At 43.1% G+C, this 17432-nt stretch overlaps 1 long non-coding RNA gene across 1 annotated transcript in view; it reads left to right on the forward strand.

The window, feature by feature from the left end:
• Positions 1-17432, forward strand: part of LOC147032570 (uncharacterized) — a 64243-nt gene that overhangs the window by 45836 nt on the left and 975 nt on the right. The gene's annotated exons all lie outside the window — the stretch shown is intronic.

The following is a 17432-nucleotide window of genomic DNA, read 5'->3' on the forward strand; positions in this document are numbered from 1 at the left end:
CATACTTCTCCACCACTCCCGACTTCCTCATACAATACCACAACTCCTCTCTTGGCACCCTATCATAAGCTTTCTCTAAATCCACAAACACACAATGTAACTCCTTCTGGCCTTCCCTATACTTCTCCATCAACATTCTCAAAGCAAACATCGCATCAGTGGTGCTCTTTCCTGGCATAAACCCATATTGCTGCTCACAGATCGTCACCTCTCCTCTCAACCAAGCTTCCACTACTCTTTCCCACACCTTCATGGTGTGGCTTAACAACTTATCCCTCTGTAATTTCCACAGCTCTGCACATCACCCTTATTCTTGAAAATCGGAACCAGTACACTTAATCTCCACTCCTCCGGCATCCTCTGAGTTTCCAAGACTTTATTAAACAATCTGGTTAACAACCCCACTGCCATCTCTCCTAAGCACTTCCATCCCTCCACTGGTATACCATCTGGGCCAACCGCCTTTCCACTTTTCATCTTCTTCATAGCAGTCCTCACTTTATCCTTACTGATGATACTGATCCACCCCATCTCTCTCTCTTTCTCTTTCTCTTTCTCTTTCTCTTTCTCTTTCTCTTTCTCTTTCTCTTTCTCTTTCTCTTTCTCTTTCTCTTTCTCTTTCTCTTTCTCTTTCTCTTTCTCTTTCTCTTTCTTTCTTTTTTTTTTTTTTTTTTCCTTCATTCATCAGCTCCTCAAAGTACTCCATCCACCTTCTCAACACACCCTCCTCGCTCGTCAGCACATTCCCATTTACGTCCTTAATCACCCTAACCTGCAGCACATCCTTCCCAGCTCGGTCCCTCTGTCTTGCCAATCGGTATAAATCCTTTTCCCCTTCTTTTGCATCCAACTTCTCATACAGCTCGTCATATGCCTTTTCCTTGGCCTTTGCCACCTCTCTCTTTGCCTTTCGCTGCCACTCCTTGTACTCCTGCCTACTTTCTTCATCTCTCTGACTATCCCACTTCTTTTTCGCCAACCCCTTCTTCCTTATACTTTCCTGTACTTCCTCGTTCCACCACCAAGTCTCCTTATCTTCCTTCCTCTGTCCAGATGTCACACCAAGTACCTTCCTAGCTATCTCCCTCACCATTTCTGCTGTAGTTGCCCAATCATCCCACCCATCTTTACCACCATCCAACACCTGTCTCGCCTCCTCCCTAAATTCCACGCAACAGTCTTCCTCCTTCAGCTTCCACCATCTGGTCCTTGGTTCAGCCCTCACTCTCTTCCTCAACCTCACCTCCAAAATCATCCTACTGACCACCAAATCGATGCTGTCGAGCTACACTCTCCCCTGCCACCACCTTACAGTCTCTAATCTCTTTCAGGTTGCATCTCCTGCTTAAGATGTAATCCACTTTTTCTAAGATGTGCACTTTCCTCCACTCTTGTACGTCACCCTGTGTTCCTCCTTCTTCTTGAAATACGTATTTACCACTGCCATTTCCATTCTGCTGATAGGACCAGCGGTGACTGAGGACACTTGTAATTCTGGGACCCAGCCCCCAAAATGGACAGCATTAGGTGAAGGAGGTGCTACTGGGTGGAAGGAGCCAGACTATATACTTTGTGGACTCCTTTGGAGAGAGAAGAACAGGCCCTCCTGGTACACTCACCCCCTCCCAACCACACGGTTTCAAATTACATTCAGATATAGTTGTATATGTAGAGATAGAGAGATAGAGAGATAGAGAGATAGAGAGATAGAGATAGGTAGGATTATTGGAATGACACATTGGACTCGGAATGAACTCCTTTTGGAATTATTGCTCCCCCTTCTCGATACAGACTTGGGAGAGTCTGAAGAAGGAAGGTGGGGGTAGTGTTGTGGGAATGCCTTCTAGTAGGGTAACTTTGCATAGTATAACAATAATTATTTCCCATATTGCATGTATTAGTGGAAGCATAAGGTAGTTTAATTGTGATATAGGATATGTGTCGTTTTATGTGTAGAAAGATGCCTTTTTCCATCCTCACATGTGTGCTTAAAACCATTTTCCCCTGAAACCCTTTTATAATGTTCTCCCCTTTGTAATCTGTCTTTTATGTTCTTTTAATTGTGTTAACGGGTCATCAGGCACCAAGTTCAGGTGGTAAAGCCACCATCATGCAAAACGTGCCAATAAAACTGGGTGAAAGGTCGGGAAGGGGCTCGCCCCACCCACAGATTGAGCTGTGAGCTCATAGCAGCAGAGAGGAGCGGGGTTAGTTGCATCACAGATGAAGCTGGGGTGTGATTCTATAAAAGGGAGTGATACAAATGGCACACAGGCAGATGCATGCAGAGCTTACAGCAGAGCCTGTTCACGTGCTGCATTGTACAGCCTCCAGCCATGCCCCCCACACAGAAAGCCACATCCATCGTCCCCTTCATGACAGCTCCTGTCCATGGCCAGGAACTGTTCATTGCCTGCCTGTGTCATCACTTGGGACTCGCTGTTTCCTGCTGGATGCAGCCCATGTATTTCTGTCTTGTCTGGCTCTAATTATGATCTATATACTGAGGAGTGTCTGAGGCCAAAAGACGTAGAGCAATTAAGGAATCTCCATTTGTTTGTTGACTCGGGGCATACACGTGAGTTTGTTTTGTAATTATTTCTTTGTTTATTTTTGTATTCCCACCCAGTTTTCCAATCCACAATTATAAAATCACTTGGTCTCTGAGTGTTTTGAGTGTCTCTGATCACGAGTTGGAGTTGCTTGCATGGATTGGCTCGCTACGGTCACCTCTCCACACATCGTTACAGAGATTTACACCAATCAAAATACTGTACAAACATTTATTTTGTACAAATTCCTTTGTAATATTGGTGATATTATATTTATTTGTAATACAAAAAGGTTCAAGTGGTCTAAAGCTCCAAATGGTCAGGGTCCAAACTGTCTAATCTGTCTGAAGGATGTAAGGGGTCTAAATGGTGTTAAGGTCAAAGGGGTCCAAACGGATTTGAAGTGCTATAAAAGGTCTAAATGATGAAGGGATGTAAAGGTATCTAAAGTGTCAAAAGGGTCCGAAAGGTAAAGGGGTCTTCAGGGTCTTCAAAGTAAAATGGGTGTTTTAGGTCCTCGGGGTCTTTTGGGTTCTCGGGGTCTTTTGTGTCCTCTGTGTATGTGTGCACCATGTAGACCGCGGATTGTTAATATCCTTATTGTTTAATTGCCACAATTATTTATATGGTTGTGGGGGTGGCTGGGGAAAGCTTGGCCCAAGTCTTTTACAAACCGGCTGGCCAGGCCTGACGTTCAACTAAAGTTAAGGCAGGAATTTGAAGTTTGTTCAGGGTGCCACTTATAGCTCAAAGACTCTTCGTGAAGGACACTGTGGGATCTTTAAAGTCCAACTAATGCTGGCAGACGGGACACCAGTTTAACATCCATCTAATAATTGGCACACATTGATGAATCACCCTGCCTGTGATGGATGACACCGGGGTGGCAGTTCGGTCAGGATTCGAACCCAAGCTCGACAGTGTGGAGGAGAGTGCGCATAGCTCGAGGCCATCCTGCCAGCCCCAGTGTAAATATTATTACCATTTTGCCATTATCATTGGATGGAATAGACCTATTAATTTGTGTTTAGAAAAATTTTGACGAAAAATACAACTTGGATGACACAGAGGCTGGAGTCAGGATTGGGGGAAGATGTATCAACAACTGATGGTATGCTGATGATACCACTCTGCTGGCAGAAAGTAAAGAGGACTCAATGAAGCTGCTGCAGACAGTGAAGAAGGAAAGTGAAAGGCTGGTCTTTATGTAAACCTAAAAAATAGGACCACTGGAGCTGGAGCTTATCTGGACCCTGGCCTAATGCTGAAACCCAAATTTGGTACAATTCTGACTGGTGGGTCTGATGATGAAGATTTGTAAAGGAATGAATGTGATGTTCCCAAAAGTTGTCCAAGTCGGCCATTTTGACACGCTTCTGGTCACGTGATCCACATGACTTCCCCAATATAACTAACATCCCTTCCCTACCATAATGTTGCAACTCAAATTTATTAACATTCTGACAGGTGGGTCTCGAGAAGAAGATTTTGGAAGGAATTTGCATGACCGCCATTTTAACACACTTCTTGTGAGGTGATTGGCATGACCTCAACAATTTAACATCAGGACCCTGTTGTAATGTTTTAACCCAAATTTGGGAGCATTCTGACTGGTGGGTCTGGAGAAAAAGATTTTTGAAGGAATTTATGTGATTTTCCCAACGATTGACTAAGTCGGCCATGTTGACACACTTCCGGTAATGTGATCAGCATGACCTTCGCAAATTAACATCCCTACTCTGACCTACCTAATGTTGTAACCCAAATTTGGGAGCATTCTGACTGGTGCATCTGGAGAAGACGATTTTTGAAGAAATTCAATAAGTCGGCCATTTTGACATACTTAAATTCATGTGACTGAAACGAGGTTTGCATTTCCTGTTACCAGTCAGGAGAGGAGCGTTGCTGCAAAATTTCAGCCGGATCGGCCCAGCGGTTTGGCTGGAGAAGTAGAAAAAGTAGATGGAAGGACGGACGGACATAATGCGTCTTACCGTGCTTCAGCGTGCTATTAACGTATACAAAACGTACCCATAACATATTCGACGTGTGCCAGCATGCTTCACCGTGCTATTAACGTACACAAAACTTACCCATAACGTATTCGTCGTGTGCCAGCGTGCTTCAGCGTGCTCTTAACGTATACAAAACGTACCCATAACATATTCGACGTGTGCCAGCATGCTTCACCGTGCTATTAACGTACACAAAACTTACCCATAACGTATTCGTCGTGTGCCAGCGTGCTTCAGCGTGCTCTTAACGTATACAAAACGTACCCATAACGTATTCGCCGTGTGCCAGCGTGCTTCAGCGTGCTCTTAACGTATACAAAACGTACCCATAACGTATTCGCCGTGTGCCAGCGTGCTTCAGCGTGCTATTAACGTATACAAAACTTAACCATAACGTATTCGTCGTGTGCCAGCGTGCTTCAGCGTGCTCTTAACGTATACAAAACTTACGCATAACGTATTCGCCGTGTGCCAGCGTGCTTCAGCGTGCTCTTAACGTATACAAAACGTACCCATAACGTATTCGCCGTGTGCCAGCATGCTTCAGCGTGCTATTAACGTATACAAAACTTACCCATAACGTATTCAATATGTGCCAGCATGCTTCAGCGTGCTCTTAACTTATACAAAACGTACCCATAACGTATTCGACGTGTGCCAGCGTGCTTCAGCGTGCTCTTAATGTATACAAAACGTACCCATAACGTATTCGACGTGTGCCAGCGTGCTTCAGCGTGCTCTTAACGTATACAAAACTTACCCATAACGTATTCGACGTGTGCCAGCGTGCTTCAGCGTGCTCTTAATGTATACAAAACTTACCCATAACGTATTCGACGTGTGCCAGCGTGCTTCAGCGTGCTATTAACGTATACAAAACATACCCATAACATATTTGACGTGTGCCAGCGTGCTTCAGCGTGCTATTAACTTATACAAAACTTACCCATAACATATTCGACGTGTGCCAGCGTGCTTCAGCGTGCTATTAACTTATACAAAACTTACCCATAACGTATTCGACGTGTGCCAGCGTGCTTCAGCGTGCTCTTAACGTATACAAAACGAACCCATAACGTATTCGACGTGTGCCAGCGTGCTATTAACGTATACAAAACGTACCCATAACATATTTGACATGTGCCAGCGTGCTATCAACGTATACAAAACTTACCCATAACGTATTCGACCTGTGCCAGCGTGCTTCAGCGTGCTCTTAACGTATACAAAACGAACCCATAACGTATTTGACGTGTGCCAGCGTGCTATTAACGTATACAAAACTTACCCATGACGTATTCGACGTGTGCCAGCATGCTTCAGCGTGCTATTAACGTATACAAAACTTACCCATAACGTATTCAATATGTGCCAGCATGCTTCAGCGTGCTCTTAATGTATACAAAACGTACCCATAACGTATTCGACGTGTGCCAGCGTGCTTCAGCGTGCTCTTAACGTATACAAAACTTACCCATAACGTATTCGACGTGTGCCAGCGTGCTTCAGCGTGCTCTTAATGTATACAAAACTTACCCATAACGTATTCGACGTGTGCCAGCGTGCTTCAGCGTGCTATTAACGTATACAAAACATACCCATAACATATTTGACGTGTGCCAGCGTGCTTCAGCGTGCTATTAACGTATACAAAACTTACCCATAACATATTCGACGTGTGCCAGCGTGCTTCAGCGTGCTATTAACTTATACAAAACGTACCCATAACATATTTGACATGTGCCAGCGTGCTATTAACGTATACAAAACTTACCCATAACGTATTCGACGTGTGCCAGCGTGCTTCAGCGTGCTCTTAACGTATACAAAACGAACCCATAACGTATTTGACGTGTGCCAGCGTGCTATTAACGTATACAAAACTTACCCATGACGTATTCGACGTGTGCCAGCGTGCTTCAGCGTGCTCTTAACGTATACAAAACTTACCCATGACGTATTCGACGTGTGCCAGCATGCTTCAGCGTGCTCTTAACGTATACAAAACTTACCCATAACGTATTCGACGTGTGCCAGCGTGCTCTTAATGTATACAAAACTTACCCATAACGTATTCGACGTGTGCTATCGTGCTTCAGCGTGCTCTTAACGTATACAAAACGTACCCATAACATATTTGACATGTGCCAGCGTGCTATTAACGTATACAAAAATTACCCATAACGTATTCGACGTGTGCCAGCGTGCTCTTAACGTATACAAAACGTACCCATAATGTATTTGACGTGTGCCAGCATGCTTCAGCGTGCTATTAACGTGTACAAAACTTACCCATGACATATTCGACATGTGCCAGCGTGCTTCAGCGTGCTCTTAACATATACAAAATGTACCCATAACGTATTCGACGTGTGCCAGCGTGCTTCAGTGTGCTCTTAACATATACAAAATGTACCCATAACGTATTCGACGTGTGCCAGCGTGCTTCAGTGTGCTATTAACGTATACAAACTTTACCCATAACTTATTCGACGTGTGCCAGCATGCTTCAGCGTGCTATTAACGTATACAAAACGTACCCATAACATATTTGACATGTGCCAGCGTGCTTCAGCATGCTATTAACGTCTACAAAACTTACCCATAACGTATTCGACGTGTGCCAGCGTGCTTCAGCGTGCTCTTAACGTATACAAAACTTACCCATAACGTATTCGACGTGTGCCAGCATGCTTCATGGTGCTCTTATCGTATACAAAACGTACCCATAACATATTCGACGTGTGCCAGCGTGTTTCAGCGTGCTCTTAACTTATGCAAAACGTACCCATAACATATTCGACGTGTGCCAGCGTGCTTCAGCGTGCTATTAACGTATACAAAACGTACCTATAACATATTCGACGTGTGCCAGCGTGCTTCAGCGTGCTCTTAACTTATACAAAACTTACCCATAACGTATTCGACGTGTGCCAGCTTGCTTCAGCGTGCTCTTAATGTATACAAAACTTACCCATAACGTATTCGACGTGTGCTATCGTGCTTCAGCGTGCTCTTAACGTATACAAAACGTACCCATAACATATTTGACATGTGCCAGCGTGCTATTAACGTATACAAAAATTACCCATAACGTATTCGACGTGTGCCAGCGTGCTCTTAACGTATACAAAACGTACCCATAATGTATTTGACGTGTGCCAGCGTGCTTCTGCGTGCTATTAACGTATACAAAACTTACCCATGACATATTCGACATGTGCCAGCGTGCTTCAGCGTGCTCTTAACATATACAAAATGTACCCATAACGTATTCGACGTGTGCCAGCGTGCTTCAGTGTGCTCTTAACATATACAAAATGTACCCATAACGTATTCGACGTGTGCCAGCGTGCTTCAGTGTGCTATTAACGTATACAAAACTTACCCATAACTTATTCGACGTGTGCCAGCATGCTTCAGCGTGCTATTAACGTATACAAAACGTACCCATAACATATTTGACATGTGCCAGCGTGCTTCAGCATGCTATTAACGTCTACAAAACTTACCCATAACGTATTCGACGTGTGCCAGCGTGCTTCAGCGTGCTCTTAACGTATACAAAACTTACCCATAACGTATTCGACGTGTGCCAGCATGCTTCATGGTGCTCTTATCGTATACAAAACGTACCCATAACATATTCGACGTGTGCCAGCGTGCTATTAACATATACAAAACTTACCCATAACGTATTCGACGTGTGCCAGCGTGTTTCAGCGTGCTCTTAACTTATGCAAAACGTACCCATAACATATTCGACGTGTGCCAGCGTGCTTCAGCGTGCTCTTAACTTATACAAAACGTACCCATAACGTATTCGATGTGTGCCAGCGTGCTTCAGCGTGCTCTTAACGTATACAAAACTTACCCATAATGTATTCCACGTGTGCCAGCGTATTCGGCAAATTTTTCATACGTTGGTATATGCTGGCTAAAACGTCAAGGTGTGACAGTGGCTTGACACTTCGATGTCTAGTGCGGTTATGATTTGAATCGTCGAGCCGCAGCCTTTTAATAGACTACGCTATGCATAAGTTAGACTCTCGTTGGGCATAGGTTGTGAACGCCAACAACACGCTCAGCATTCGTTGGTATAAGTTATTGAAACGTTCTGTGTACGTTACTAATACGTTATGCATACGTCCAACTCGTTATGAATACGTCCAAAACTTTTTCAAAAACATCAATAGTTTAGCATACGCCAGCGTTTTACATACATTTTGATACCTTGCCATACGCTCGCTAAAACGTCAAGGTGTGACAGGGCCTTTAGCGCCCATTCATTCACTTGTAAAGAACACAGGACAGAATACAAACAAAAACGCAGAGAGCAAGCAAGCTTTCAAACCCGGAAGCAAGCTGTGCAGGAGCCCTGGTGCAGAATTTGACGTTTCGGCAGCTCTTGAGTAATTCGTCATACAAACGCCTTAAAACTCCATAGCTGTTACTCCCATTGCTCTGGAGACGAAATATTCACACCTCCGGCACACTCAGCTCAGCACTCCAAAATAAATTTGTTTTGCTGACTTCAGGTGCTCTCCTCCCTTCTTAATTACAGCTATTCCTCCAAAAAGCTCCCTCTCTTCTGGTGGAACTGGAAGGTGCGATGACAATACCTTATCTGGAATGTAAATTCCAGATAAGCTAAAAATATTAAAATCTTGTCAACTGAGAAGCTTGACATATTTAGAAGGGGTGCATTCCATTACCAATCACCTTGTTGAGTGTTTGCCAAGTGGCTCACTTGATTTTACACACTTAAGCAAGCACTCCAACTAAATGGTTGATAAGGAACGACTGACTTGGTAAGCGACAGCAAGCTGATTGGTCATGGAACACACCTTCAATGAATGGGGTAAATGCTGCAACCAAGCTGTCTCTGCCAGCACTTCAGAAAGCAATGCAGGATCGGGATGTTTGGAGACATCCAATCATGATTGTCACCAGAAATCGGCCAGGACTTAGCGGAACCGAATAACTGGTTATAATAGCACCGATAGGTGTGTCGACCGGTGACTGTTAGCCGATTGCACTGCCCATGCATAAGTAAATCGAATTTTCTCCAAATTTCCCTCTGACGAGTATTAAAAAATGCTAATGAACCTTAGAAATATGGTTATGCATCAAATATAGGTCACAATTTGGCCGTAAGGGTGTCGGTGGCAATATCACACTTGAAACCTTGGCTCGGAGAAATCACACATGAGGCCCCAAGATAGGTTATAAACAATCCATATACAGCCCACATATAATCTGATCATGGCTCGAAAAATCGAACAGGCAATTGGATTCATCATTCATGCATAAAGACTCATTTAAGCAACTTTGTTGACTGAAGATCGTTGTCGCTTACCGAGAGGTCGAGCAAGTGAAGACAGCTCTGAGCCGTTCGTTTGAGCGGGACGCGATAAGTATGGAGTGCCTTAATCACGTCAAGTTACCTCCAAACTTCTTCCAGTTTAAAAGTAGCTGTTTAAAAATGTAACTGTACATTGGACAGAATTGACTGAAACGTTTTTGGTTATAGTAATTTTTACACCCAGAAGGTATGCCCATGAAAGCCATGATAACCGACAGTACAACTCCACACTGAATTTTTGTGTGAGGTGCAAACCTCCCTTGGAGAGGGGGGCAAGTTAAATTGCTACAACCTCCACCGTGTGACCCTTTGTCCCCCTGTGAAGTTTGGTTGCGATTGGATAAGTAACGATCAAATGTATCACGGTCAAAAAAAAAATAACAGACAGATAGACACCAAATTGCATATTTTAATGAGATAAATAATTCTCGCATCCAGATACGGATTCGGATCGTCACCAAAATCGAATCAATTCGTCCTTGTCACACGCACAACTTGTCCACCAAGTGTCATCCGAATCCGTCCACAACTTTTTGAGATATCGTGCTCTCTATCAGTTTAGCGCGATCTCTCAATGATAAAGAATCACGTAAAAAATTATCAGATCCGGATCTTCACCAAAATCTAACCATTTCGTCCTCATCACACACACAACCGGTCCACAAATTTTCATCTGTATCCGTCCACAACTTTTTGAGATATCCTGCACACAAAAAACAAAACAAACAAAACAAACAAAGAGACAAACAAACAAGAAGAAGCCATCGTGCAGAGCACGATACTTGCAAAATCCATACAACAAATTCGACCTAAAAAAAAATAAATTGGTGGTTGAATTCAATGACCAAATATGCAACTCCTCTTCACATTTCAAGTGAATCGGATGAAAATTGACAATTTTAGAAATTCGGCCGATGTTGACCTTTTTTGCCTATTTTGACCTACAAAATAATTGGTGGTTGAATTCAGTGTCCTGAAATATAAATCCTCTTCAAATTTCAAGTCAATCAGATGAAAATTGAGGATTTTATAAATACCACCTTGGTTGTTGACCTTGGGACCATGTTGACCTTTTGTTCCATGTTGATATCAAAAATAATTAACTGGTTGAATTCAGTGACCTGAAGGAAAACTCATCTTCAAATTTCAAGTCAATCAGATGAAAATTGAGGATTTTATAAATACCACCTTGGTTGTTGACCTTGGGACCATGTTGACCTTTTGTTCCATGTTGATATCAAAAATAATTGGCTGGTTGAATTCAGTGACCTGAAGGAAAACTCATCTTCAAATTTCAAGTAAATTGGATGAAAATTGAGGAATTTATAAATCTCAACCAAGTTGTTGACCTTTGGCCGATGTTGATCTTTAAGTCGATGTTGACCTCAAAAATAATTGGTGGGTTGAATTCAGTGACCTGAAATATAAATCTTCTTCAAATTTCAAGTCAATCGGATGAAAATTGAGGATTTTAGAAATTTCACCTAAGTTGTTGACCTTTGGCTTATGTTGACCTTTTGACCTCAAAAACACAATCAGCTTCTTCCTGATGCCAAACTCTACCATGTGGTGAAGTTTCATGTAGATCAGTTGAAAATTGTGACCTACAGGTGACAGACAGACAAACAGACAGAATAACAAAATCGACTGACCAATATACTTTCGTTTATTTTGTATCCCTTGTCGAGGCTCGTATGAGAGCGAACACACAACGCACAGCAAGGGGGGCATGAGACAAGAGGGGCGGGGGTGGGAAGGACAAAACAGTGGGGGACAGAGACATTAGGAGATCTGTGGAAGGGAGAGGGATGGGACGGGGAACATGGGGAAGAGAAGGTGGACATTACAGGGACTTTCAGGAAGGAAAGCAGGGAATATGAAGGAAGTGGGTTTGGGGTGGATTAACGGGGGTAGAAAAGATTGAGGATTTGGATGGGGGACGATAAGAGGTGGTGGTGAGCAGCTGTTTTGAAGGCCTGGAGGGAAGAATGGGATTGAACAGAGTGAGGGAGTTTATTCCAAAGACGGGAAAAAAGAGGAATGAAAGAGTGAAGGTGAGCAGTGATTCGTGCTTTTGGTAGTTTTACCAGAAGGGGGTTGTTGGCGGACCTTGAGCACCCTGCGGAAATATAGGGGGACATATCACAGGCAGGGCAAAGGGGGGGGGGCGAGACTGGAGAGGAGACAGAAGAAGACAGAAAGACCACCGACCAACCTGCAGTGAGAGAGTGAGAGGACCAAAGACTCAACCTCATCGTAGGAGATACCAATGATCCTAAATGCCTTGGTGTCCACAGCGTGAAGCCGAGAAAGGTGAGAGGCAGGAAGATGAGCCCAGAGGGGAGAGCAGTACTCCATCAGGCTGCGGACGAAAGCTTTGTAAGTGGTCAAGAGCTCAGGTGGGCCGAGGAAGGACTTTGCATGATGGAGGATTCCCAGTCGGCAACTGGCTCTGGAAGCGAGGTTTGAAATGTGGCTTTCCCAGGAAAGATCATGGCAGATAGTGACACCCAGAAGCTTGAATCAAAGGACTTTTTCCAGAGGACTATTGAAAAAGTAGATGGGGGGGGGGGGGTTATAAATGATCCTTTCGGAGAGACATCGTGAGAGTGTAAGATTTGTCCGGATTGAAAGACATGTTCCACATGTTGGACCAGTTTGTGATTTTATCCATATCTGCAGAGAGCGAAGAAGCTGCTGCTTGCCGGTCTGAGGGATGACAGATGGTACGGCAGAGGGTGGAGTCATCAGCAAAGAGATAAAGAGGAATTTTCAGAGTCGGAGAGATCATTGATGAAAACCAGAAAAAGAACAGGGCCCAGAACGCTACCTTGAGGAACTCCAGCCTGGACAGGAAGAGGGGATGAAAGAACTCCATTTAGGGCCACACGGCTGCGACAGGAGAGGAAGTCTGCGAGCCATGAGTGGAGATGGCATTGGATACCATAGGAGGAGAGTTTGGTGAGCAGGGCAGAGTGCCAGACCGTGTCAAAAGCATACTTGAAAAATCTTCGATTTTGCAAGTAACAAACAGACAGAAAAGGGTGAAAACATTACCTCCTTCACCTTCGATGGCAGAGGTAACAAGACTGCATGTTGCATATGTCATTTATCAATGCAATGATAATTTCAGACGCCACAAGGTTAAAACAAAACAATTGGTTTGAAATGAGCATCTCACCTTGCAGCCACACATGCGGCATGCACCATTTTTCAAGGAATCCAGACACCTTAAAAGCCATCCAGGCACGGAAGCCACAGTAGCTATGAAAGCCGATTCTGGACCTGAATCTTAAAATAGGGATACTCGACCGAGGGCCAAAGGGCCGGATGAAAACTCACGCGCAGGAGCTGCCACTGAAAGAGCGATTTGGACATTTCAGCTAAACCTGTAATCCCGGTTCAATTTTCCCCGAAATCTTATTTAAAGCGCGTCCTTCAGCGGGAGGCTTAGAGGATGCTCAGATAGCGGGACATTTTGTCTGCTCACTGCTGTTTGAATGGGGATTTGCGGAGGCAGGGGGTCAAAATCGTGGGTTTGTATGAGTTATAGGAAGTGGGGGGGGGGGGGTAAGTGTGGTAAACACTACTAGTCAGGCAGCCCGTGTGGTCGCACAGCTTGTCCTGGTTCACTTTCTCATCATGTTTTGGAACCATAAACATTGCATCATCTTTTACTCGTTTGATCAGTAAACATTCTAACAAGAAACTTATTTTCACCATGCTTCATTATTAAAGTGACATAAACTTAAAATTCCAACTTGTATGGTGAACCTAATCCTTCTGTTCCAAATCTTCAGTCATTTGCTGTGATCATGGTCATAGCCCTTCACTTGTCACCTTTATGATGATCATCATGAAGCACATCATTTTGCTCTCCAAAACTCATAGAAGAAGAAGAAGAACCAATCATTTCACTTCTTCACGCACATTGGGCTGTTGAGGCATTTTTTTCCTTGGCTTGGGGGCACAATCCTGGACAGGTTGCCACTCCGACACCAGATACTTTAATGACTCGTTACTCCCAGTAAGCTGGTACCGTGCTAATTTTGCCAACCTCAGAAAGACGGCTGCCTGAGTCAACCCAACTGGTGTTAGTTTAACAGATATACAGGGGCTCAAACCCAGGATTCTAAGATCTTAAGCCAGCCATCTTTAACTGCCAAGTCAACACCAGGCTCAAAACTGAAATTCATCAAGAAATTAGAACGAGACTCAGTGGAGTGCATACCACCACCGTGGTGAACAGCTTACGTTTTGTCGCCCACTGATAGGCCGGATCTGCATCGTGACCTTGACTAAAATGTAATCGCTTGGTCTTTTCACTGACCCAACTCATCTACCAAGTTTAGTCATAATCCATCCACAACGTTTGAAATATAATGCGATATATCGTTTTTGGCCCCCATATATATATATATATATATATATATATATATATATATATATATATATATATATATATATATATATATATATCTCTCTCTCTCTCTCTCTCTCTCTCTCTCTCTCTCTCTCTCTCTCTCTCTCTCTCTCTCTCTCTCTCTCTCTCTCTCTCTCTCTCTCTCTCTCTCTCTCTCTCTCTCTCTCTCTCTCTCTCAGAATCAGTTTTAAAAATTCTCACATCCGGATCTTCACAACTCTTTAATCAATTCGTCCTTGTTACACACCCAACCGGTTCACCAAGTTTTGACCACATCCATCCATGACTGTTTGAGATATTGTGCTAAATATCGTTTTTAGCCCAATCTCTCAATGGTGAAGAATCACTGTAAAAAAAAAATTGGCCCCATTTTTTCCAGCTGGCGAGGAACTCGAGTAGAGTTTGAAATGGCAAAGGGCTTACCTTGTGTACTTTCTAATGATTGCTTTATGCAGCTTTCTTTGGCTAGAAAAGCATGGGAGAAGGAAGGTATACAGTGTCTTCAGAAAGTATTGACGGCCCTCGACTTTTGTCAAATTTTATTGTGTTACAGCCTGAATTTAAAATGGATAAATATAATTTTTTACATCTTTTACATACATCGATCTACACAAAATACCTCAAAATGACCAAGTGAAAACATGTTTTTAGAATTTTTTTTTACAAATTAATTGAACACTGAAAGCTGAAAGGTCTTGTTTCAATGAGTATTCAACCCCACAAGTCAGTACTTTGTAGAAACGCCTTTGGCAGCGATTACAGCTTCGAGTCTTATTGGGTACGTCTGTATCAGCTTTGCACATCTGGATTTGGGGATTTTCTCCCATTCTTCCTCACACATTTGCTCAAGCTCTGTCAAGTTGGATGAGGAGCGTCGGTGAACAGTAATCTTCAAGTCTTTCCACCGATTCTCAATGGGATTTAAGTCTGTGCTTTGGCTGGGCCACTCAAGGACTTTAACATTCTTGTTCTGAAGTCATTCCAGTGTTGCTTTGGCTGTATGCTTGGGGTCATTGCTCTGTTGGAATACAAATCTTTGCCACAGTCTCAGGTCTTTTGCACTCTGAAACAGGTTCTCCTCAAGGATTTGCCTGTATTTGGCTCCGTTCGTTGTTCCCTCTATCCTTACAAGTCTCCTCGTCCCTGACAATGAAAATCATCCCCATCTTAGCATAATGCTATCACCACCACGCTTCATGGTAGGGATGGTGTTATTTGGGTGATGAGCTATGCTTGATTTACACCAGACATAGTGCTTTACATTCAGGCCAAAGAGTTAAATTTTCATCTCATCAGAACACAGAATCTTTTGTCTCATGCTCTCAGAATCTTTCACATTCCTTTTTGCAAACTCCAGGTGTGCTATCTTGTGTCTTTTTCTCAAGAGTGGCTTCTGTCTGGCCATTCTCCCAAAAAGCCTTGATTTGTGAAGTGCTGCAGAGATTGTTGTCCTTCTGGCAGGTTCTCCCTTCTCAGCCAAGGATCCTGTAATTGTCAGAGTGGTCATTGGGTTCTTGGTCACTTCCCTTACCAAGGTACCTCCTTCTCAGCGGCTCCGTTTGGTTAGATGGCCAGCTAAATGAAGAGTGTGGGTAGTTCTATATTCTTTCCATTTCCTAATTATGGAGCTCACTGTGCTCTTGGGAACTTTCAACTCTATTTGTTTTTGATCTATATATATTGTTCCTGATCTATATATATATATATATATATATATATATATATATATATATATATATATATATATATATATATATATATGATCTATATATATTTCAACTCTATATAAATTGTTTTTGATCCTTCCCCAGATCTGTGCCTCCTCACAATTCTATCTACAGTGTGTTCTACGAGCAGTTCCTTGGACTTCATGGTAAGGTTTCTGCTCTGACTTGCACTGTCAAGTGTTAGGGTTAGTAAGTGTGTTTTATAACTCAATAGCGAGTGTGTTTTGCACACCTTCTAAAACGCTGAACTGCAAGTACCAGGGCACTTCATATCTGACCTGAAAATTTGCTTATAAAAAGCAGAGTAATCGATTTTGATTCATCGTTTTTACATCAATTTTTCTTGATGGTGGTGTTAACCAACACCAATAATCATGTGTTTCATGCTTCAATGTATGTGATGAAAATCAAGATGGCAGCAAGAAAGATAACAATGAGGGTGGGACAGCGAATAATCGTCCGACCAAAACATTAAACCCCTTGAAATCGACGGAAGATTGGCTGCACGGTGTGGCAATGATTGCCTGTCAAGGATAGAAACAGGATTAGTTTCAAACAAAAAGTCCAGGTCAAAATTTGAACCACCCGGTGGGTACTCGATCATGAGATCGTTAAGCACTTCGGATGATTTATTGAATATGCTCCTTCCATATGGCATTGCATATATATAAAGTGTGTCTTGCATATTCAACTCCACTCTTGTAAAATATCTCATCCTGAGACAAAAATCGCAATCATTTACAGCTTTTCCTTAAAAACATCTGAATCTTTTGATTTGTGCCATGCAAATAATGATGAAGCACCACTTGGGCCTATGGCTGGAGAGGAGCAAATTAGCTTCCTATCACCATCACTCCATGTGTACGAACAGAAAATTAAAAGATATATTCCTAATGAACACTGACTTCTCCTTATTTTAAATTGCCTTTTCTTCTCCCCATCTTTTCTGTCCTGTTTCTATTTATGTTCATTTATATTCTTATTCAAACATTAAATATAAGGGTTACCACCCAATATTTGATCCTGAAGAGGAAAAGTTGAACTCAATGTTGTTGTTCAATTTTTCAGCTGCTCCCGTTAGGGGTGGCCACAGCGAATCATCCATTATGATCTGCATACTGATTTGGCACAGGTTTTACGCCAGATGCCCTTACTGATGCAACCCTGGTCGCCTCTTACGACACAGGGATAAGGATTGGGTTTCACCATGATTCCAGGATGTCCTACACCCTCTCATAGCACGGCCCGGCGTAGAGCTCCCGTCCTCAAGTGATCCTCCAACCCAAGCCTCCGAGTAGCCAGATTACAGGCGCACGCCACTACACGCGGTGAAAAGTTGAACTCAATATC

This window comes from Eptatretus burgeri, chromosome 2 (assembly GCF_056783735.1).
Source record: "Eptatretus burgeri isolate ZD-2024b chromosome 2, Ebu_testis_v1, whole genome shotgun sequence".
Taxonomy (NCBI): Eukaryota; Metazoa; Chordata; class Myxini; order Myxiniformes; family Myxinidae; genus Eptatretus; species Eptatretus burgeri.